At 38.1% G+C, this 24,696-nt stretch overlaps 1 protein-coding gene across 2 annotated transcripts in view; it reads right to left on the bottom strand.

Moving 5' to 3' along the window:
- The window catches only part of lingo1a (leucine rich repeat and Ig domain containing 1a), a 195,956-nt gene that overhangs the window by 155,617 nt on the left and 15,643 nt on the right, over positions 1 to 24,696 (bottom strand). The window lies entirely within an intron of this gene.

Below are 24,696 nucleotides of genomic sequence, written 5' to 3'. Positions count from 1 at the left end.
TATTTATCATACAAAGTAAGCTGCATTGAATTGGCACCTCAGATTCATTAATTGGATCCTATTAAAAGATACTGCTCATAAATCTGTAGCATAAGTGTCCATTAGCTTTCATCCTCCCACACAAACTGACATTGACCTCTGTATTCGAAGCAAGATATGACAACTGTCAACTACGTGACTTTGTGCCACCATGCCACAATAATTCAACCGCCTTCGCCTTGGACCGTCTTCTGCTGGCAAGTCGTAAGGCAAGGACAAGACACGACGACCTTTCTGTAGCTCTGAGAAAAAAAAAAAAAAAAAACATTCACACAGTTGTATTTGCATAACTATTCCTACCTGCACATAATTAGTCAAATAACCTTGAGTCGGCCAGTTGAATGAGGTGTGACTAATTAACTGTGCAGTTTATGCTCAAACCTTCAGCCCGGGCTGGTGGAATGCTGGGGGCACAGAAATACGTCCAGACTTTAGAGCCATAAAACTCCTCATCAGGTACTTGAAGCAGTAAGTTTATGATGAAGTTACGATTACATGTGCAGAGCGATAGCCCATGGTGACTTTTACCATCTTTGTCCGTGCAGGGAGATGTAATTCAAGAATTTAAAAAAAGGGCATGAGGTCATACATTATTCTACTTCTTATCCGTTTGTATAAGAAGCACAAGTTAAGCAAAAGGAAACATAAAATAAATGCAGATTTTATTCTAACTGTGTCACACATGAGCAGAGAAGAAGAAAAAATCAATTTGGACTGACATCAAACAAGGAGCGAGGCTTACAGGAGGACACTGCCAACTAAATGTGTGATTTTGTTCTTATATCAGGCTTGTATTCAGTTTTTCTGAAGCCATTTTTCCTACAATAATGTCAAGTGGTGAATAATGTGTTTCATGTCGCTTATCAACAGTATTTCTGAATCAGATATAATGAGGGAAGCGATCAAAATGGTGGACGCTGATTTGCAGGCATTACCATGCCAGCCGCTCCTGATTGAAATGAAGGAAACCTGCTGAGTGTAAACATTCTGGAGAGAAATGACAAAGCAATTACTGCGTATCTAGCTGATTGGAGGGGTTAGACCGGTTGTTTAGTGAAGGATACCAATCAATATCAAGCCCAAATAGAAAGTGACTACAAAATGGGTAACTTTCTGAAACTGACTACAAATGTTGTTGTTCAAACACTTTAGAAATGTCTCATCGGAATACTCAATCAAAAGTGAATGTGGAACTGTTAACAGTGATGTTGGGTGGTTTCTACACTGATATGATGGCTGGATGTAACATCACATGAAAATACTGGCAGTCCATAATGCAATGTGATATACAGGAGGTAAAAGTTTTGATGCAGCTGATCTTTTAGACAGTAAATAAAACAAAACTACAGATATAACTACACTATAACAGCATGCAGCCAACATGTTTACCTAATTACATTGCCAAATAATATAAACATGCACTGTAACCAGACAGCCAGGCAATTATGAGAGTGACTCATGCTGCCACAGCTTAAGTGATGAAATTCCAGAGGTTGTTGTTACAGTGCAGCTTTGTGTAATTAGAATTCTTGGTCCACATGTCAAAGGGCTCTCTGAAGGGTGTTTCCCCTCAGGAGAGTATTTAGGTTTTGCATTTATGATTTAAATATTCTGATTAATTTAGCCCCACGAAAACTAATTACACACGGATAGCCTGTCAGCTGCAACTTCCACCACAGGCAACAGTAAAGCTTGTAGTAATAATTCCATGCCCTACAGAAGAAAAACTCAACCTCTAGACGTATCAGCTTAGTCACCATACTTCAACAAAACTAAAGTGAAGTAGTTCTGATTACATGTGCATGAGTTAACTCTGTCATCAGGAAGTGGAGGGGATGGTGGGTGGTGTGACACCTGCCAAGCAGCAGAACCCTATGGGGTGCCGTTTGTAAAGTGTCTCACGCTGAAAATAACATCAACATTTTGCCACATTTAGCTTCAAACAATGTTTAAAAAAGTATTGTGATTTCTTTAACGTCACCTTTTACCACATTTACAGCAATATTTGTTAACTTAGAAATATATTAAATAGTTAAATCTAAATATTAACTGTGGCACCTAAATGTTAAATGTTAAATCTAAATATTAAATCTAAATATTAAATCTAAATCTAAATGCTAAATCTAAATTTAAATATTAAATCTAAATCTAAATGTTAAATCTAAATGCTAAATATAAATATAAATATAAATATAAATGTTAAATCTAAATATTAAATCTAAATCTAAATCTAAATGTTAAATCTAAATGTTTTGGGTGAAACTAAATATTTAGCTAATATGCAAATTCACACCGGAAGTACCAAAATAAAAGCTCGAGATGGTCAGACTGTTTATAGAATCAAATAACGAATTAAAACCAACTTATCGGGGGAAATGGACACTTGAACATACATTAGCGTGATAATAACTACCTAAAACAACAAGAAATGTGTTTGGAGAAATTTTATTTGATGTGTACTTTGAGCTGTTAGTGTCCCCTCTGAGGGAATCACCTTGTTGTTTACAAATACTTCCGGGTAGAAAACCAGCGGAGTTTAGCAACATATATATATGCACATCTCACGTTTTTCACGTCACTGTATCACCGTTTAGACTAATCTGGTGTTTGTAAAGCCTATAAACACTATGACTGAACAAACATTACTATCACGGTCTGAAATTAATAACATGGTTATCGTAGATTAGCGAGGCTAACTGTTAGCCCCGTTAGCGGTGTCTGTAATGACTCACTAACTCTAAACGGTCCGTGAAGAAAATATTTTTTCCAGCGGATGTCTTAGTTACAACATGATTGAGCTAACTGGAGTAGTTTAATGTCGTATCCGACAATGGGAGACATTTAACAGATGACGTCCTGATGTTAGCTTTGCTGCTGCTGCGGCCACTGGTGCTTTCTAGACATCGTGATTTCCCAAAACTGAATAAATACCACACATCGCAACACAAAACTGCTTTGCTAGCTCAATCATGTTGTAACTAAGACATCCGCTGGAAACAATTATTTTTTCACGGACCGTTAAGAGTTAATGAGTCATTACAGACACTGCTAACGGGCTAAGAACTGACGGTTGTTAGCTTAGCTTAGGTTGTTAATCCTCCGAAGGACACTAACAACTCAAAGTACACGTCAAATAAAATTTCTTCAAACACGTTTCTTGTTATTTTAGGTAGTTATTATCACGCTAATGTATGTTCAAGTGTCCATTTCCCCCGATAAGTTGGTTTTAATTCGTTATTTGATTCTATAAACACAGTCTGACCATCTCGAGCTTTTATTTTGGTACTTCCGGTGACCGGCAGTGTGAATTTGCATATTAGCTAAATATTTAGTTTCACCCAAAACATTTAGATTTAACATTTAGATTTAGATTTAGATTTAATATTTAGATTTAACATTTATATTTATATTTATATTTATATTTAGCATTTAGATTTAACATTTAGATTTAGATTTAATATTTAGATTTATATTTAGATTTAGCATTTAGATTTAGCATTTAGATTTAGATTTAACATTTAGATTTAGATTTAGATTTAGCATTTAGATTTAACATTTAACATTTAGGTGCCACATTTAATATTTAGATTTAACTATTTAATATATTTCTAAGTTAACAAATATTGCTGTAAATGTGGTAAAAGGTGACGTTAAAAAAATCACAATACTTTTTTAAACATTGTTTGAAGCTAAATGTGGCAAAATGTTGATGTTATTTTCAGCGTGAGACACTTTACAAACGGCACCCCATAGAACCCTGCACACCACTGTTCAAAACCAACAAACAATGAAGACGGTTGTTTTTTAGCGTCATCACTGCACTTTACGTGCAATATTTATAATCAATCCACTACACTATATGTGCAATATTCACAGATGTACTGTGTGTAGTTTTTTTTTTTACCTATTACACTTATGTCTATTATTTATCAGTGTGAGGATTGGATGGTTGAATGTATTGAGGATGTGGTTTTGACTGTCAGCATCTTACAGGAGAAGCACTCCTAATTCCGTTACAATAAAAGGCATTCTGATTCTGATTCACTTCCGGTAGTGTTTGTGCCACTAAACACAGGTGTTTTTTAGCAATCACCACTGTGTTTCCAGCATTGATTCAGTGAGTCGTCCCTGCATTTCCAGCTTCATTTGTGCCACAGAGAGTGGGTAATTTTTAGCAAGACATCACTGTGTTTCCAGTGGCAACTGTGCCACCCAACATGGGTGTTACTTCGTGAGTCATCATTGTCTTTACAGTGGAGATTGTGTCACAGAACGAGGGTGTTTAAAGTGAGCCATTGCTGTAGTCATCACCCCGTTTACAGCGATGATTGTGCCACCAAATACAGATGTTTTAGTGAGTTATCGCTGAATTTCTACCTGCATAAGTGCCACAAAGGGTGGGTGATTTTTAGCAAGTCATCACTGCATTTCCAGTGGAGATTTTGCCACTAAACATGGGTGTCAATTAGGGAGTCATCGCTGTGTTTATAGCAGAGACTGTGCCATGGAACGTGGGTGTTTTTAGCAGGCCATCGCTGGCTTTTGTAGTGCCGAAATGTGGGTATTTTTAGTGAGTCATCACTGTATTTCTAGCAGCATATGTGCCAACAGAGGGTGGGTGATTTTTAGCAAGTCATCATTGTGTTTCCAGTGGGGATTTTGCCACCAAACATGGGTGTTATTTGGCAAGTTTTCATAGTGTTTACAGCAGAGATTGTGCCACAGAACGTGGGAGTGTTTAGCGAGTCATCACCGCATATGCAACAGCATTTGTCCCGTCCAATGTGGGTGTTTTTACATCAAAACATAATCTTTTCCTTACCATAACCCAGTGGTTTTTGTTGCAAAACATAACCACATATACTATACTTCAACTTTCACAATATCTGCTACATAATCCTGACAAATGTAATGTACCTGTGTTTTGCAGAGACGTACAATGCCAATATTAATTTTGGCAGCTGGGTTGTAGCTATATGTGGTAAATTAACAGCGCTGTGCATAAACTTGATCTAAACAGTGTCATCAGTTGTTGCAGTTCTACATTGATATGCATCCCATAGCATCATATTCATCAGATTTCCATGGTAGTTACACAACACTCAATGTGTTAATAAAGGAACTGGGGTTTGATGGCAAAAGATGTTCCAGTCATACATTCACTGTGACATGCATGCATGGATAAATGAATAAAAAGTGTGTACAGATTCCCTTTGTCTTTATGTGTCTATATTTTTATCATGCATTACCATCACATGTGTACATATTACCAAGGCTTTTATTTAAGTTTGCAGGAAATGCAGTCTGCATCGAGCCTGTTTTCCCTCATGTTTAATTATTATCAAACAATAACGTCAATTAGAAAGACCTCTTGAACTCTTGGTTTTGATTGATTAATATCCATCTATTCAGCATATTTTCTTTTCTTTCTAAGGTCAAGGGCTTTGGTCAAGGTATAGATCAGAAGCTATCTGATATCTGCGCTCTGTGTAATCACTTATGCTTCGCCGTCAGCAAAGTAGCTACAGCCTGAGGCGTGGACCTCACTATAAACAAACCAACAGAACAGCCATGAATTCCAATGAGATCTTCTCAACGACACCACCTCCTACACACCTAATAAGAATTTAGCGTTCACCCATGAACTCACCTGTGAGCATAACAAGAGGAAATACTGGAGAGTGGTGGTCACACACAATAAATCAATAATCAGACAGGGGTCACTGATAAGCACTTACTGCATAAAAAAGTAATCAATTTAGCCTAGGTGGAAGTAGCTCTGCTCCTGAATGGTCGAGCGCACTGTAGGAGATGAGCGTAGTAGGAATACATAAATAAATAAGCAGCAAGTACTATGAAACCCACCGCGGGTGCAGAGTGAGTGAAACCAAAGCAAGCAGAAGCTGACTGTTGGTCATGGTGGTGGTGAGAAGCAGCATCGTTCGTCATTACACTGCAGTTGTAGTGGTTCGTCTCTTCCAGTCAATATTATCTGCAACCCGTCAGTCCAACACTAGTTTTCTCTCTGTATTAATGACCCAAACAAGTCAAGAGATGTAGTTTAAATGTTAAACAAATATACAGTAGATCATGTAATTATCTATTATAACAGATGCATGAAACAAGAGCCATTTTAACCTTCAATTATTGATCTGTTCCACTAACTGCAATTCATATTTTCTAGGTCTCATCTCTGTACATTGTGGTCAAAATATTTTATTCTCTTCAATGGCAGGGATGGAATTCTGATACAGAAAAATAAAACTATTTCAGGGCTCGACAGTGCGAGTGTTTCACTCGCATTTGCGACTTAAAATAGGTGTGTGCGAACTGTAAAAAATATTTGGGGGCACATGTGCGCATGAAAAAAATCAGCTGAAGCAGCCTATATTTTTGTCAATAAAAAAATATGATAATCTAACCGCAAATGTTAGAGGAACTCCAGCCGCCTTCCCTCGTCCCCGTGTGACGCGGTTATGGGCAGTTTTCCAAGCCACTGTCAGCACGACGAATATAAGTCCCACTGTCGGCAACGTGGAAATAAGTCAAATTGTGGAGGAGACAGACCGGGTTAAGCAGTGGACCTCAGGGGAAGCCTGCTCCGTTCTCCCCGCAGTTAGGGACCGTTCGCCACGGTACTGCTGCTGGGCTGGGTGGAAATAAGTCCTGCAGAGTTTCAGAGGACCTGGAGAATGTTTTAGGATAGTAATAACATCATATAAGATAATCATGTTGCAAAGATAATATATATAAGATAATAACATTAAAGACAAAATTAAATTGCAATACTTTTTCAAAACTTGATGATTTTACCTTTCTGTACATTTTGTATACAAATTCATTAAATAATTTTGCTTGTAAATGTCTATTTGCATCATGTTTATTACAGAAAACACATTATTTGATCAATTTACATTGTGTCCCTAAAGTTCTTTTTGCGCTCCTTACTTTTTCAACTTAGGAGCATGTGTGCTCCTTGGGAAAAAAATTAGCGTCAAGCCCTGTAATTTTTTAGGCAAAAGAAAAACATGAAAAGCAATCATTTTAAGATATGTAAAAGTACACACTCTGAGACGCTGCTGTTCTTTAAGGTAAAAGCTCAGTATGTTTTTATGCTCACACGACAATTTTAAAAGGCTAATGTTTAGCTGGTGTAACATTTTGTTCACTATCCTGGTTTTGCCTGTAAGCATGCTAGAATTTTCTAATTAGCAATAACCACAGAGTACATCTGAGGCTGATGGGAATGATGTTGGTTTTGCAGGGATTTGGTCATAAACCAGACTCCTTTGGTGCAATGATGGAACTTGAGGAAAACCGTGCATATCTGTGCCTAATTTCATTTCATTAAAATAAATAGTTGATAACTGAATTTGTCAATTTTCAGCCATACCACAGGTAAATGTCCCATCCCATAACTGCTGAGATGTTTCAGTCAGGACCAAATGGCCTCATAAATCAAGATCTTTCTAAGCTTGTTCTTAAATTTGTTCTCGAGAAAGGTTCTAAGAAAAGTGTACGTCAGATTAATGATGTGTTCTGAGACCAAAGAATTGTTAGCACCTTCATTAGTAGTGAAGTGGGAGGTTCTTGTGCAGGAGCTGAACACCAAACAAGCTGTCATGTTTTGTAGCATCAGTAATGGGTATTTAATAACACCTCTTCAAGTAGATCTACATGGTTCGGGAAGATATATTTCCTCCTGAGGGCACAGTAATATCTTGCAACAGCAGTAAAAATGTCGATGAGCAAGAAGACCCAGGGATGCAGAAATGGGTCTAGGGGGTCTAGGTCTAGGTCTCTAAGCCTATAAATAGCGTGATCAATCACTAATTATTGGATGGTATGGTTCCCAATCTACAGGATTGATGTGTTAGTGTAGTGTTTAGTTTCAAGAACATAATACTTTGTAAAAGACTGAAAATAATTATTAAAAAAATGATAAAAATATTATTGCATTTGAAGTCCTATAATATAACTCTGGAGCAGTGGTTCCCAGATTCATTCTGAATGGACCCCAAGTGACTCCCAAGTGGTCAGGTTTGTAAAAACATGCCTAATTTTTATGTACAGTGAATTTCCTGCACAGACAACTAGCCAAACTCAAGTATGACACTGAATGTATTAAACTGTGTGGACCTTGAACTAATGACTAAGGTGAAATCTGGGCCAGTTGGGAACCACTGATCAAGACTAGACAAATACACAATGACCAGTTATTTTTGGACAAGCAAGTCATAACTCAAATATGCATAAGTGTGCCTTTGAATGTGCGCAGATTCTGCTCTTACATGAACAAATCCTAGATAAGAAAACATTTCAAAATCTTTGTGAAAACCACCTCAGTGGGTTTGAAGAGGAAAGTTTGTCTCATGAATGGTTGGTGAATGAGGCCCATTGACATCCCTAAAGTAAGACTGTCAGTGTAGTGAAAATATCAGAATCAGCCTTTAAAAATATGTGTTTGCATTATGTAAACTCCACTTTCTTCATCCTTAACACCCCAAATCCAAAGAAATATTACTGAGTACATGACAGTGTCCACAGGTGTAGCTTTGGCTCAGATTTTAACATTTAAATCCATTTTACTGAAATATTTTGAATTCGTAAACTGATAATTTAAACCCCAGCATCACCGTTCCAACATTAAACACGTCGGGGTCGAGCGGGATGCAGCTGTTTTGATGAGACAAATATTGCCTTTGTCAGACTGTCACAGGTACCCATTCTTTCAACTCTTTTATTGCTCGTAAAACGCCTCCCTTCCACCCAATGACTAGCACGCACCTGTGCCACCATCAATAAAAACAGCTTTGGTGAGTGTTTTAAGCAGCTGTTAACAACTCCTGCAAAACTGGGACAGCAGGTAAATTGATATTGTAAACCATTTCCAGATCAAAGACAAAAGGAGAAACTGCGGAAGTGACAGTAGCACCAAAGACAGATACATTTAGGGATACAGCAGAAGCAGTAAGATCATGGGTGCGTTCATGAAGTCTCTGCTGCGCAAGATGACTCAAACTTGAATTGGGCCTGATGTCTGCCTTTGACATGCTGTGAAGATATTTTTGTCTTTTTTTTTTTTTTTTTTGGTTATGTGGAGCAGACAAACAGTGATTTTTTGGATACAAATGTGTGATCTAATTGGAGAGGCGCAGCTGCAAAAGACTCTCAGTGAATCTGCGTGTCCTGCCAGAATAGACTTCTCTCACTTTAATTTTTTAAATCAGGCGATACTAACAGAGAGAGAGTGTTCTCTGCCACACACCAGCGGAGATTCATATACCTAATTACACATGTGAAGAGCACTATCACCGCCTAAAAACATCCGAAACTCATCTCCAGTTTAGCCGACGCTCGCAGCTATTTTAGTCCCATCATGTATTTTCAGGTAACAGATTGTTAAGTGCTACTTCAAGCTGTGAGGATTGCAGGCGGGAGCAGCAACAGCCATTTCGGTCTTATGTTCCATCAACAAGTGCAAATAAATACAAAGACAAAATTGCTTTCAGAGAAGATGTTGAGGCGAAAGAAGTTGCATCATCTGTATTATCTGGACGCTTCCTTATTAACCTCAGCTAATGTAAATGAAATTTTAATGTCAACCACGCGAGTTCAAAGCTTTGAAGAACGTATATCGACAAACACCAGAAATTCCAACTCTGTGAAGTTCACTCCAGGAAATGCCAAAGCAGAGACGGTGTATCTACAGATAACATACCAGACAACACAGCCTGAAGAAGTAATCAAATGTCTTAGCCACAAATGTAAATAAACAAGTAAAATAAACAAGTAAATAAACAGGTAAAACTTTATAATAAGCTTCATTAATAAATTCTTAATTGCTGGTAATTTGGATTTTAGTAAATAGTTATTTTATTGCTAACAAACGCTGACATGATAATTAATGCTTCCTAATTATTAGTAATGCTATAACTTATAGCACTGGCTCCCAACCTGGAGGTCCCAACCCCTATCTATTCAGTCAAATCTGAACAAACCGACATTACTGTTATTGGAATTCAACATATCCACAGGCCTCTGGAGGTACAACTGAACACCACATTGTTACAGTTCAACAGACACAGACGCCTGCCCATGACCTCCTAAAGCTTTCACCTCCATTGCTGACCCTAGCTAACGTGTGTTCGTATGACACAATTTCTAACATAGATTCCTTCCATTTTTCAAAATTTAGAGGTGATGTAGTCTTCCAGAATCTGAGGATCACTCGAGCAGCTGTGACGACCCCTACATTCATCACAGCAAGGTCATGTTTTGATATACTTGGCAATTCTGTTTGTTCCCCCATAAGGCATAACCTTGGTGATTTCGGTACTGTCATTCTCAACCATTTCCCTGTGTGATCCACAACACAACACAAAATGGATTAACCAGTTTACAAGTAGCCCCTCTTGATTTTTAAGGGTTTAAGCAAAATTTACATGTGTATATATATATATATATATATATAGTATTCATTCATATTTGTGAGGACAGCTAAATGAAACTGTTATTTCTTAAGTTTAGATTGTTATTCAAGACAATAACTTTAAAGCTATTGTCTACGTTTAGAAAGCTTAATCATTATTATTAACATCATTTAGATCATCAATCAATCAATCAATCAATCAATCAAACTTTATTTGTATATTGTTTATTTGTATTTATGCACTTTTCATACATTAAAAATGCAGCACAAAGTGCTTCACAGAATAAAAACAAACAAAAATAATACATGCATATTGAAAACCCGCCCCTCCCACCCCCACATATAAACACACACACACACACACACACACACAGATGGTGGTTATGGCCCAATAGTGCTAGCTACAAAATGTGAAGGAACCAAAAAAATCCACTCTCTCTAGCGGCTGCAGGCCTGCAAAGAAATTGACCACTCACAGCCATCCAGTCCGCATTGGAGTTACTCCTTGCTCAAATTTGCACTCTCTCTCTCTCTCTTACCCTCCGTCCAATCCCCTCGCTCCATTATGACACTCCCCTCCGTATTTGAAAGTACGAATGGTTTGTAAGGCCCTGAGCGATTCAGCTACACGAGTTTGGATATGGAAAATAAAGAGAGCGACAGCAGCAAGTGGCCTCTGCTTGCCCCACCGGCAAAGGCCAAAAGGAAGCGTAAGTCTGCCTCTGAAAAGGCAGAAATGAAGAGGAAATGTGACAAATTGAGGGCTCAAAGCAGGGTAAACATCGGGTCATCCTTTGACCGATGGAGAAAGCTCCGGCAAGATCTGGGTCTGAAAAGTGATGCTGATACAGCAGAGTTTTTGTTGAACAGGTAATATTTTGTTTTTATTGTGGATGTTGTGACATAGATAACTGTATGCCAATGCTGGCTGCTGTGGTTAGACGGCATTGCTAGATGGTTGCTATGCGAGAGGGGGTGTGTCGTTAGGAGGCTCTGAGGGGAAGGGGACACCAGGCGGGGGGGGGCGGGGTCTTTCTAAACGTAGACCATAGGTTTAAATAAAATCTCACAGGACAAGGGCATGGTAAAAACATGAACACAAGCTACACTCACAGAGTCTCTGCATAACAGCCTTGTGCAATAATAGAAAATTGCGCAGTTACCCAACAACCAAAGAGCTTAACAACACAATGGCCAAACAAAAGGGAGAAGAAAACGCTAAATTTATGACACATAATACAGACAGAATTGTGTTAAAAAAGTTCCTTAAAATATCAGAAAAATCCATCTGTGATGTAACAGTCACAGGAAATAATCTGCCCCAAAATACATCCAAACGTTCTGTTTTCTACAAATTTGCTATTTAGGTTAATTGTACAGTTTATCAGTTTTTCCATTATGTTAATGTTATGCATTGAATATAATATGAAATAACAATTAAATATGTCACTTAGTCAGAGCTTGTCTCTTTACTCAATGGCAGAAAAGGGGTCCCTAAGGGAAAAAGTTTGGGAACTACTAATTGATGGTATTCTGAATCACTTTGCTGTTGCACACATTATAACTAAATATGTTATGTACAATATTGAATATTTGTCATGTTTAATAATTGGTTTGTAATTATTTGGATGGCCATTAAAAAATTGCAAGTAATGATTGCAATACCTTGGTAAATGGTTAATTAATACCGTGTAGTGCTTCTAGAAACATTGTAACTTTGTCTTGGACACCCAAATAATATTCATAGATGTACTGTAAAACAATTAATAGCCTGGGCTATTATTTGCTTAAATCACTGAAATCAACAGGCCTATATTTGGGACAGGCCTTTGATTCCTTTCACACAAAACTGTTGTGCAACAAAGATAGGGGCATACAATCATCTGTTCAATTAAACCAGTATGAAAATCACTTGTATAAAAATTAGGCTTCAGATAATAAATCAATTATGAATCATTCATTTGATCTAGCTCCGAGAGACATCAGAAAGAGAGTGAGTTACGGCACTCGACACCACTTTATCCTGTTAAAGCAATCCTCACGACTTGAATTCATTTTTTATAAAAAACCTTTTTGATTCTTTTGATCTGAGGACCTTTACGGACTAAAGCAATATGAATAACTTACAGGGTAATTGAGGAGTGGACACATAATTTGAGGTCGCCAACAATCAAGTTTTATACATCCATAGAACTTCTATTAAAAAAAAAAAATAATAACTGCTTGGCAACGAGACCAGGCCTCTAATTGATTATTTGTAAATATGTGTAGCCGCACTGGGCTAATACACCAGACTGGGCATTTAAATGAAGTTTTATGGTATTTATTAACCATTTAACCACATTTTATGATCTTTAGTTCAAAATTTATAAAAGCCATCCAACAATGTTTAAATAGGGTTAAAAAAAAAACACCTTTTTAAACATTAACAAATACTTAATTTAGTAAATAAACTGTTACAATTTGTGCAACATAAATTGTTAAAATGCCATAAATTAAAGCATTACAAATTATTAGTGAACAATATTATTATTTCATTGTTTGTTAACAGTAAAATAAAACTATGAACTGATTATCTATTTGCCATTTATCAATAATGCTTATTTTAAAATGTTGTCAGATTTTATAGGAAATATTTTTCCAAAGCACAACAGGCAAATAAATGCAAATGTATGTACGTTAAATAATAGGTTATTGTATAAGTAGACAGCGTGTCTGAGGCTTAATGTGAGAAAAGAACAGAAAACTAAAACAAAAGGGAAAAAAACCCTGCTGGATGTTTACAGTGACCTGTGCATCGTTTTCTCCTCATGTCTAAACCTGCTACTCCTTAATTATGGCATACTGTGCTAATTCCCCACAAACAACAGGGCTACAATTAATAAGTACTGAAAATAAATAGCCTCGCTCAGTGCTGTGTCTACAGTGACAGACTTAACAACTCCCTGTGGCACACAGGCAGACACAAAACCTGAGGAGGAGCGTCAGAAGGGAGCAGGGCAAACATCCCAGCGGGACACAGAGGAACCTCCACCATACTGTATCCCACAAAGAGCAAAATATAACTTTGTTTTAAAGCTGTCAGTAAGGCTTTTAATCAGTGAGTATTTTGTCAGACACTGGAGTATCCTGCTCTCAAAACTTTTAGGAGAAAGATCCTGAACGAGTTTCACTATAAGACTCCCCACAACAGACAGGAGAGCGGTACTATGTGATGATGATGATGATGATGTTACAACAGCACCAGTGACAAAGAACTATTGTTCTTGCAGTAGTTTACATCATGGTACAACTTTTTTATTTCAGTTGCTACACTGTTCAAATGTGACTTTTTGCCACTTTACCAGCCACCACATGCTGTGTACAAGCTGTTTTGCAATTAAATGTTGCATGTGCTCGACTCTAACATCTGGGGCAAGAGAAACAAGAGACACTGCTGTGCTCTCGTTATGCATTAGTTCTTGTTGGCTTCAGAAATGTCAGTTCAACTTTTCACTTTCCCATCATCTTACAGACAAAACAACCACATGACCAGGATGTTACACATCAGCTCTGAGGTTGTCGATCAAGGATAAAGTACAAGAATTGGAGAGCTATGTGACCCAAAGCATCAAAACCAAATCAAACCTGCGTTACTGACCTCACAATGTACTCAAACACCAAAAAAACACTCTAGCACTAGGGTTAATTATAGTAAAAGTTCAATTAAATGATAAATTAGAATGATATAATACACAAAATCCCAAGTTAACACCATAAAATAGGCCAAGAGCTCAACAGAAAATAACTAAATAAATAAATAATCTATAAAAAATTACACATACCATTGCTTGTGGCTCGTGGTGCAGGGTGGCCCACTGTCCATTTTCTAATTCACAATGAAAATAAATGGAGTCACGCTGGGAATTTATGTACCTATTCATTTATTTATTATGCTTTAAATGTGATGCCGACGTGCATAAAGGAGCATCAAAATAGGGGTTGTTTGTCAAAAACAGAGCCCCTGACAGAGGTTCAGCCTCAGTGCCAGCCTGTGGCATAGGCAGTATAGGCGAATGCTAAGGGTGCCGTCATCTGTAGGGGGCGCCAAAATGGAGGAAGAAAAAAAAGAAGAAATAATTACCTCTACTATTTTTCACCAATACTATTACTAGTATTATTTTGAAATATTACATAAGGCCACAACAACATAGCAAAGCCTACTAAATAATAGAGTTCCTACCGCCTCCGCCCTCCGCCCCAGCTCCTTACACTTTACCTGCTCTCTGGGGGAGATGGGCGAGTTGTCTGACATCACGTGAACTCTGAAGCAGCGTATGGTTATGTCAAAAACAACAAAAGGTCTCTGGTGCCCACTCAGCTACCTCTACACCACTGAGAGGAGTGGATGTGTAGAGAAAAAACATGAAAACGACAACAACAAATCCGTGTTGACATCAGCAGGAGGAGAGCTAGTTATCATTACCTATGAGCAGTCGGTGGCCACAATGAACAGCTCACGAAGGTTGCACTGATTTACACTGTGAAGCGTCCAGGCTCTATTCAGAAGATGTGTATTGAGCAAAGGTAAATTATAATGTTCTTATGATGTGTTCAACGTAACCTTTTAATAGGTAGCTTATAACAAGATACCTGAATAAATCCAGCTGTTTGACAAAGAAATTTGTTTGTTTTCATAGTACCATAAAACAGATACTAGAGAGGGAGTTATGACGTATAACATATAGTAAAAGGGCTTTTTGCTTATTTTTTGAAGATGTTTTTAACAGATGATACAATTTTGGTGGTGATCGGTTGAAGCAAAGTGGATAAAATAATAAATAAAGTCTATCATCTGAGCCTCAGCAGCAATTCCAATTTCTAAAGACATTGAAAATAGCGCCATCCGGTGGCCAGAAAGCACGTCTCGTTCTACTTGCTAAATATTGTTGTAATTCTAAAGTTGAAATTAATGTTCTGTGTTAGAAAAAGAAAGTGAAAAATACAAAAAAAACCATATTATATTCTGTGTTGGTACAAAATAAAAACAAAATAAATACACCACAGTGTCTCCATGGTGAAGGCATATAACCTAATAATGATAGTGATGCAAATAACCTAATTGTGATGCAGGCTGCAAAATCTGATGCAGAGGGGGAGGGAATATCACCTACTTGGCAGAGGTCTGAACTCTGAGTGCTTTTCTAGTTGGATTTGTGCTCATTCTAAGGTCGTGTAGTAACAGACTGAATGACTTTAAGACTGTTCATTTATTTAATTTTTTTATAATGTAGATTTCTGTGTCTCCCTGAAACAAAAAAAAAGATTACATCACAACAAAAACAAAAGAAACTCCAATATGAACACATTGGTATTGTCTACTGGCAAAACTGTTAACTGAATTTAAACATTAGTATCAGCTTAGACCCGGAATTTCCGGTATATCCCTAGTTCAATTAGAAAGTTAATTTGTACATTTTATTTATATTTTACAATGTCATATTATTTTATTGTTTATTCTTCTTAACTAGTTAATTTGTAATTATTTTTTAATGATAATGGATTTATATAATTATTATAACATGTTACTGAAAGCAAACTAGGACATCATTTTATATTATTTTGTCTTGTTAGCTGGTTGTTCATTTGCATTTTGGTAATAACTGTTGACCTGCAGCAAAAGACACCAAATGTGTTCGGTCTGTCACTGTTCAGACTAAACCCAGAATGTCCTCAAATTTATGGGACAGCCCCACGTATAGCTGTGTAAGTAGTTTTAAAGATCAGAGTTTTAACCGCTATGTAAAGCTAAGTATTAACTAAGTCATTCTGACACTAAATGGCAGGTGGAGGAATGACTAAGACGAATAAGTAAGATGGAGACAGCCCTGACATAAAGTACAATTAAAGCTAAAACCACATATGCTTCATCAGCCATTCAAGAAGCTGTATGCAATTACATATGAATGTATGTCAGGCTTTTAAGTAAATTTGATGCATCCCACTTCGCCCTGTATGAGCGTGTCATTGATTTGGCAATGCATATGTAACGCACGACCACTGGCATTTGATGACTCAGCATCTTAGTCATCCACATTAATATCTATTCTCTGTGTTTGAATCACACTTATGTATTTAGTTACCCGTGGGTTTACCAGCCTCGCTGCCATGAGAACAATCTTAAATAAATGCAGTGGTGGAGTCTTACTGCATAAACCTGCACATGATTGATCATTATCACAATGTGACAGTTAAGCTGTGGCACTTGTCAGACTTGTTATGCATGTCACTCAAATGTGCAGTGAATAAATCTCATGGTTGTGATACAGCAGCTTTACTTCATAATTCTCCGCCTGATTGTCATCACAACTGATATTTCATGATTTGTGGCTGCCATATTGTGTCTCAAATACTTCCTTTAGGCCCCAGAAAGCCATAAGACAGCCCTAACTGTTACTGTAATGATTTACATCCAGAAGCAGATGCAAACGTCAATGTAATTAAAATCCTTGTGAAAAGAATTCTACATAAATAAGTTACATTTGATGGCATATCTAATTAAAAGTCTGAGACTTCACAGGAACGGGATTTTGTGGTGTTTAATTAAATTAAGAATGACTAAGAGACAGGCAAACTAATTTCAGACTGAATCGTGAAATATTTTAATTGTGCTTAAACATTTGTTCGTGCAAACGGCTCTTATTGAAGACACTTGTGAGATGACAGACTCTTTTAGAGACTATTTTTTAATGGGATGTATGTTCCAAGTGCCAGTGGTAGCAACACATTAAATTGGAAACATTTTTCAAATGTAGTGAACAGCTCACAACTGAAACCTATTTTTGTCAAATATATCTTGAAACCAGGAAAAACTGACAAAAAAAATGAACGGGATGAGTGAGACATGTTTGAGACAGGTCCTGAAAAGGCCATCGTCTTAAGCAACAAACTGTACACTGAGCAGGGGAAACACTGGTGATGTGCTAAACTGGTTCCCCATGGTCGAGGACAGTCCATCTGTTTGCAGCACCAATGGCATGACATGAAACTTTTATGATTTGTGCCTGGAAATTGGGCCACTGCAGCTGCAAACAGTGGCCAGAGACAGCCTGGTGAGGCAGTGAGTGTAATGATGTAGAGAGTTATACTGACAAATGTACAACGAGATAGGATAGCAGTTTATTGAGCCCCATGAGGACATCTGGTCATAAACAACTTTAACACAACATTTTAGCTTAAGAGAAATGAGCTTCGAGAAAAGTCAGTTTATCAGCAACTAAGAATGAACAGCCTTGTCTTTGGTCACGAAAGCATTCATTCCTAACTTAAGGATGCATAGTTTTGAGGACGCATGCAGCAGAGAGAAGGAGAAGATAAAGTGTGTAAATATCAAAAATTAAGGTAACAAAATGTGTTCAGCTGACAGTGAGAAAACACAACTGTAGTTTATAACTGAGGATAGACAATTAGGAATAATTTAACTCTTGGAAGCAAATTGAATTGATTTCTTTTTTTAAAAAAAAACATATGAGAAGAGGGCAATTAGCTATGATCCAAAAAAAACTTTGTAAAAGAAAATCTTTTTTAATAATTTTCAAAATCTTTTTTTTTTTTGGCAATTTCTGGGACATTTCTTACCAAGTTGCTCATTGCCTCAGCGATCAGATGTTTAAATACTTAAAAAAAAAAAAGGCATCTGAAAGCAGCACAAGAATAGTGATGTTGTTCCAGGTTTCAAAGGGTTAAGACATTTGAAACATAGAGAGAACAATATAAGAAATTACACATTGAATGAAAATCGATTTTTTTTTTTTTTAACAGGCTTGCATTGGGCCTAGAAAACATGCTCACACAATGTGTCAAGGCTTTACACATATTCAAGTAGGCTATACAAAGAGGCTGATTTAAGTGTGTGTTCGTGTGTGTGTGTGTTGCTAGCTCTCTATCTTATCAGAAACTCCAGATGGAAGTACAATATGCACAGGAAGATGACAGCGTATCAAGCACGTGTATTATTGTCTTTGCGCCTCATACTGCAGTGATAATCAGTCTCTATTTATAGACACAAGTAGGTACTACACAAAAAGATCACAGGTTTCAGACACATGAAACTGATGTATATATATATGTGTGTCTTTGGAAAAGATGGATGCAGCCGCCCAGGAGAGATTGTACACTGCTGCTTTAACAAAACAGCTGTCGGCATGTACACTCATCTGTAGCTACATTTATAAGACATGATCTAACCTAAAGGTCATGAGCTACAGCCGCGGAGTTCAGATGCAAAACATGTGCCAAGAATTTTGCGTAAGAGAATTATGCTGTGATTACTGATTTCTGGCAGAGGCAGATAACCAAACCTCTGAGTTACAGGGCTGTTTGGCTTCACCAGCCGGCAGTGTGAGAAGGATTTTTAGGCTTCTAGGAATCATACTTATTATCACATTAAAGCTGTTCTTCATCGTACCAATTAACAAAGGACCCAAGGTCACAGCCCTGTCTCCTAGAAGTTATGTGTCTATTTCACTAAACTGTATTCATAATTATGTTGTGGTGACAACATAATCATTGCCTGGAATATATTCAGAGATGTTTCTTTTAGTTGATAAAACACTACATTCATGTACTGCGCTGGAATTAAAGAGAGATGGTTGGAGTGAATGGTGTACAATCAAGGTTTGTGACCAGACTAGTGTCTGTGGTTCGGTTTAGGCAACAAAAGCACTTTGATTAGGTTAAGATAAGATAGTGATTTCAGTCAAATGTTAACAAAAATATTGATAGTGAACATTTTGTTGATACTTTCATTGTCAACATTTTTGCAATCTGGGGCGATTTCCGGTTTTGCAGGTGTATGAGCTTAAACCAGTTTGATTTAATGCAAACCATCTGACCCAGCATTGTCATTATGACATGTTCAGGCTAATTCAAAAGTCTGCCATTTGTACCAATAGTGTCATGGCATAACATATTCTCATAGAACACTTCGTATGATATCCTAGAAACTAGCACCCCATGAATGATGCTACGTCCATAATGTCTCTAGGTCACGATCTAGGAAAAGAAAATGATGAGGATGTACCTCAAAATGACTCAAAGTTCACATAGATCTGAAGGTCTGCGTTTTTGTGACCCTTCCATCATCCTGACCTGCTGCCTTACGAGACCACTCTGGACTGCTTCCTGGTTTACTCCCATCAGTGCACTGGTCATGTGATTTGCAGCCTTTCAAAATACCTTGGATACGTACGAATTTGGTGCATTACCTCTTTTCATAGGAAAACATAAGAACAGCTTGTGAGAACAGCCTGCACAGTGCCAATATTATGTTTGTTTATACCCTGACTAACTGAGCCAGTATCTGACAGGTCATGAGCCAAGCACGGCAACATACATACAGTACATTTAATTTCACTAGAGGTGGGAGGGGAAGAGTGGCACACATTGCTCTTGTTTACGAGAAAGTGTATGTGTTTTTTGGGGTGACCTGGCAGGAGTTATTTTCTCAAGCAAACAAAACTGCATCAATATGGCAACATTTTGGATATGAAGCCAACTAAAGTGGTGTCCTAACTGGCCATGTGCAACGTGACGCTCCGTTCTGAGGGGAACTTTCATCAGATGCCCTGTTTCTATTATCCCTGTTGCATACTTTGAAAGCACCACAATGGACAAGGAGCAAGGAATTAATTGAACCAAATCTCCTTATTTCACGACAAGAAGCAAAATAAGATGGAGGTGGACGGATAAAAAGTAGGCCTGCAAATATTAGAAGACAGCAAATAGGCTATTCAACCATCTTGTAAGTGGTTACATCTCCAGTTTGATCTAAAGCACACAGCCGACTGGTAGGAGGGGTTTGTTCACATAAACTAAGCCGAACAAAAGTGTACGTAAGTGTATATTCAATGGATTCAGTGTGGAAAGAGGGTTCTTAAGTTACGTAATGCATCGTGATAGTCCGATCCATGTTTGATATTAGGACACAGTGTCATTATGTTCCACTCGGGGGCGACCTCTAAGGGGGCGATCACACAGAGATGAAACACTAGAAGCACAACGCCAGTAAAACAATTGTTTTGAAAAGTTTGACGCTGAAAAGTTAAAATATTTTCAACTTTTTGAGCGTCAATCAAATCCTCCTTCCTGTTTTGTTGTGGCAGTTACGGCAGTTTACGGCAGTTACAAGTGACAGACAAAACAATGCAATCCGAAGACGAGAAATTTATCCTGACAATATTTGATTTTTAAGAATTATACAACACACGCACACCTCAGTACTCGAACAAACACAGGAGGAGACAGGCATGGAGCTGTGCGAGCAGCACAACAAATTTGTCTGGTGAGTACAATGTAATTGACGACGATGATATCGTCGTAGCAGCTAGTTAACTTTCAGACAGTGGGATATGTGAGAGGGCTGGTGACCTTATTTCGTAGTTCACAGTTTTTGTGCTGCATTTTTATGTATAAAAAGTGCTATATAAACAAAGTTGGATTTGATTTGATAGCTTGTGATAGTTTCATGAAAGCTAGTACTGTCTCTACTGTCTTTGAGGGAAACACTATATTCAAGGGGAGACATAGGGAGATGACAGGAGCTGTGTGTGTTGCGCACGCATCCCCGCTCCACAGGTGCTCCTTTCTGGGGGTTTTTGTCTAGCACGCATTGAATAAGCGCTTCCAGCGTTTCAAGCGCCTTTGAAGCGTCCGCGTCTCTAGCGTCTCATTTCTGTGTGATCGCCCTCTAAGTCAAATTCGACACCCAGTGGTAAAATTTGGTATACCAATCCAGTCCAGCTTTTAATATCGAACCGGTTTGATGATTTTTACATGCAGCCCAACCGTACTTGCCGGATATGTTAGTTACAAACATGAATTCATGATGTTAATAGAAAATGAATTTCTCTCTTCATTATGTTTCCCTCAATGGATTTGCTATTCTATATTAGATATATATAAACCCCTGGGAGACAGGGCTGAAAGCCATTCTCTTGCATTATTTAGGAATATCCGTCATGCCTTATGTATTTCTATGTGTTTATTCTTTCTATCCTTTTTAATAAAGCCATGAAACTAAAGCCAGTATGCTCAGTGGAAATGTGTGACAAAGATTAATTTATTAGCCTGGCCTGGAAGAAGTCAGCAGTTGGCAGGAACTGGCCACAAAGAAAAAATAATAATACCCAGGGGGAATCTCTGGAAATCAATTTCCAACCAGTTCCTGGCTGCAAACTGAAAACAGTATTGGAGTACATAGTTGGTTTTTGAAGACGATGATATCACAATTTGAGGAATCTCAGATAATCTTTTTTATAGACTCTTGCAGGTAACTGCAGAAGTGCCTTTTAAACAAAGGCGAGAAGCAGCTAAGTCAATGTGTGTCAGGCATGAAAGATCCATTATCCACACCAAAGCATTTTTCCACATTTCACATTTTTTCACGCCAATCACTTAAAGGTAACATCCACAGTCACATAAACACTGCAGCTCTGACACTTTCAAAGTGACACAAGCTGTCACATCAAGGGACAAAAATTCACTCCTTCCTTTCTTCCTCCTCTTCTGTCTACTCCTTGAGGGTTTCGTCCACTGTCTGCTCATGTTGTAACAATTTTTCCACACATTATGTCCCGCCACAACATTCACTTTGAACTGGAAGTACAGTACTGAAGCAAGACACTCTCCAAATGTGGCTTCAAGCTGTCTTTAAAGGCTCGGATTCCCATTGATACCTTATTTGAAGTATTCACTTACATTACTGTGAGACACTTTGGATAAAAGTGACCCAAAAAAAAACGGAATATGTTATGCATATTTTATGATACTGTTGAAATTATAAAAGGTTATACTTACTCTTTCTCTCACACTCTCTCCTGCACACACACACACACACACACACACACACACCAATCCATGGCTGTGTCCTCCCATACAGTGAGAGCCAGATTAAGAGCAAAGAGGGGGCACTTCGATTACAGCAGTAAAATGACCCGCTTCACACAAAGTTCACCTCATTTTGGTTGCAAATTAAATGTCGGCTTTGGTTTAGAGTGCTGAGCAGGTAACCTCGCAGAATACCAATATGCTGTGGCCATTCCTCTGCATCAACTTTCGAACCCTATAGGGTTGTTTAATGAAATCAATTCGATGGAAGTTTTAACTTTCAGTATATATTCATTTCAATCAAACAGACAGTGTGATCATAAAGAGAAAGAACTATAAGTGCTGAACAATTTAAATTCTCACAGCAGGACGACACATTCCCATCTCATCAGCTTCAATTAGACTGTGGCCTCAATCATATTAACACTACATCATCATCATTAGTGGCTTGACCTCCGGTGTAATCACAGCATACTGTACGCCATTAAAGCAACATGGTCGGTGCTTCTTTCCAACGCATATTAGAGTGTGGGTGAATACATGTTTAATCTACTGTAGGTAGCTTCTGGGTGAATTAAATCCCTAAACCTGACAGTGTAACTATGGCAGCATCACACTCTTCTTGGCAGTGATGGGCCAGTAGTGTAACGAATTACTCATCAACTTTCACCAGTAATATTACAGTTAGCCCAAAAACAAATAACTCGTCACAACCTACAACCTGTTTAGTCAAACCATCTACTGATTTAAAATACAACAATCAATAACATCCTTGGATGATTTTCATAGTCCCCACGCATGCACATCACGTAGCAGCAAGCTAGCATGGAAGATGAAAATCCTAACATTAACCAGCAGCTGAAAACATTCCCACGACAAGATGACAAGACCAGTGTTGTTCCAGGTAGTGGTACTAAAAGTGCTTTCACACCTGCCCTGTTTCGTTTGGTTTGATTGATCTCAAGTTCTGTTGCCTCCTAAGTGCTGTCTGTTTGGGCAGATGTGAACACAGCATTCGCATTTGGGCGCACATCAAAAAGCCGACCGTATTCCAACCTGGATCTGAAGCAACTGCAGTCACATGACACATTGTTTGGGTTAAACATGAGCATGTTACAGTCCTGGAGGATTATTAATGTGCACCTCCTCCTGTACTGCCTTAATATGCACATTCAGCACATCCAATGCATCAAAACATTGTTATCTAGTTGGAGCCGCGCCTCGTTTTCAAACTGTATGGTTTGACTAAAATGAACAATGACAGCAATATAGTCCACGATGAGCAGCGCTAAAATCAACCTGCGTAGTTGTCCCTCCATTGTGACATTAGAAAGTGTCACATTTATCTTGCAAGTGTACTCTTCTTCAACGTTTGGTTTACTGAATTTTTCCAGCACTGAAATTCTGACCAATCAAGAGCAGCTTTCTCACACAAGGCATTTGATCTGGTCTGCTTGTAAATGCTGCCGTGAGAACATGAACCAACTCTAGGCAATTATGCAGCTCTGCAACAAAACTGGTCCCTGATGTGGTCCAAAGCAAGACAACTCTAGGTCTGAAAGCAGCCTTAGAGTCTTTCCACTGCAGGAAACATACACTAAAACCTCCTGAAACATCCCACCAAGGGTGAGCCCTCCTCAGCTGCAGCACCACTGAATCTGGGACAGCTTCACGAAATATGACCAGCTTACAGATACACTACCGAGACGTCCTAAAAGTCAATCGTCTGGAATAATTTCAAAATTTTCTAAAATGACCTCCAAAAAGTCAAGTGCCAGATATTAAAAAAGGACCCTGGCATACCACAAATCTACAAAGAGTTCTGAAAATCACCTGAAAACAGCAGTTTTTTGAGCTATTATGGCTGATGTTAATGCGACCTGCATGCAAACAAAGTGGCTAATTGTCACATTTTTTTAGGTGCATTGACAGAAAACTGATACACACACATAGCCAGAAGCGTCGATGCCCAATAGCTGGTATTGGGACAGCCCTAGAAGGAAGTAATATGTAAAGAAATAATATGACTTTTCAAAAGTGTAACGAGAAATGAGTCATAAATTACAATTTGTGAGCAATGAGCCGAACACTGCTTCTTAGAGAACAACACAATGTCACAAGAGTTATCACCCTTTCGTTTTAAAGCCCATCACCTGTGTACTTTTTTTAAATTCTCATGAGAATTATAATGCTTCCCTGAACTAAAAGCAGCTCAGCTCAGTATAAAACTTTCCCAAACCCCTTTACAGACAGATCACGAGCTCACCAGTGCCACTTAGACCTCTGCTCTGACGGTCTTTTCCAATTTGGCTTAAGTGTGGAAAGCTCACCTGAGCCTGGCCCAATTAAGGTCATTATAG

This window comes from Epinephelus fuscoguttatus, linkage group LG4 (assembly GCF_011397635.1).
Source record: "Epinephelus fuscoguttatus linkage group LG4, E.fuscoguttatus.final_Chr_v1".
Classification (NCBI taxonomy): Eukaryota; Metazoa; Chordata; class Actinopteri; order Perciformes; family Serranidae; genus Epinephelus; species Epinephelus fuscoguttatus.
Note: the sequence above shows the minus strand (reverse complement) of the source record. Positions and strands in the feature narration are given on the sequence as shown.